The following is a 1,458-nucleotide window of genomic DNA, read 5'->3' on the forward strand; positions in this document are numbered from 1 at the left end:
GAGGTATTTTCATTGGTAGGTACCCATTGGTGTCCCTGATTGTTACCATAATTTGTATTGTTAGTACCGCTTCTACCCCTGCTGACGTTGTTAGTATTGAAATGCACCATGATGGCTGCCACGGCTGCCGTGACTGCAGCTTGAAAAGTAGCAGCGTCTATCTGCAGTGTTGGCGCCTTGCTAGTTGGTTTGTTGCCTCTTGGTGAAGACATAGCTCTGTTTCATGACGAAAAACGACTTCGTTAGTGGAAATGATTGTCTTAAGTGCATCCTTACAATTTATATTTACGCATATAAATTTTTGCACATTACTATACTATTCTTAGTGTTTCTGCTAACGCTCTCGAGATGGAGTTATGGCAGTAGGTAGGAGTAGGTTTCATACGGACGTTAAGCTTTACTCCTCTTAGAATCATGTTTGTCCGAACACACTTGGCTAAGGAATTTTGATGGGATCCGGTGCATTAGTGCTGGAACGTTCGCACTCCATAGGTCTATGAAAAAAGAAACTTCTCAACAAATGTTTAAAGGTGAGACAATAATGAGTTTTTTTAGAATGGCTATATGTCGCGAGTTTTCTAACTAAGTTTATCTCATATCTATTTGTATCAAAGTTCGGTTGTTTAGGGTGTTCTGAAAACAATTTTAAAATGAGATTCTTTGTATAATAAACTCGTGTATTTTAGTAGCTCTGTATCCAAGTGAAACCTTATACTTGACCCAAGCTAGGTCCTTATCACGACCTATTGATGTATGCTTAGTTATATAATTAAGGCTAGATAGTCCTTCGAGTCTGTTAGGTACATCCTAAGCCCATCTTGTTAATATGACTTTAGTAATCATGGTTTCAGTGAAAATTTTGACCTCGATGCAGGTCTACTTCACATTTGTGCATGGGCGGGTTTTGATAGTAGATAGATTTCTCGATTAGTATGACCACTTAATTTGTAGTGTCGTGATTTTACTTACAATAGAGTAGCACCAGCGCATACTTATGAAGCTAATTTACCAGGTCTGGTGAGCGGCATGAACTCTACTTACGATGATCCATCCCTTGTGATGCCTGAGGCAAGGTCGATGCAATTTTGTAGCTTTGCCAATCAACGCTTGTCTACAATCATCCTTTCTTTGAATGTTGTGTGTCCTACCCTGTTACTCTCTTTCCTCTTCACGAGTGGCGATAAGGTCCTAAAAAGAGAGTTGGTATCGGGAATAGTAGTATAATTCTGAGTCACCGGTACATGAGATGGTGGAGTCTATAGTAGCGCGCAGTTTTCTGAACTCAGATTGTAGTCTTCCTGTTTTAATCCCCGATGATCGCGATCCGCCGGGTCTTTGCCGGCAGGGCTCTGTCCGTCAGTCCCCCGTGGTTGAGGTCATAGCACCCTCGTTGGTCTCCACATGGTGGTTGTTGTCATTGTTGTCGACATTCAACCCTAGATCACGATTGCCCAATGG

Source organism: Lactuca saligna, chromosome 2 (assembly GCF_052625555.1).
Source record: "Lactuca saligna cultivar CGN05327 chromosome 2, ASM5262555v1, whole genome shotgun sequence".
NCBI classification, from domain to species: domain Eukaryota; kingdom Viridiplantae; phylum Streptophyta; class Magnoliopsida; order Asterales; family Asteraceae; genus Lactuca; species Lactuca saligna.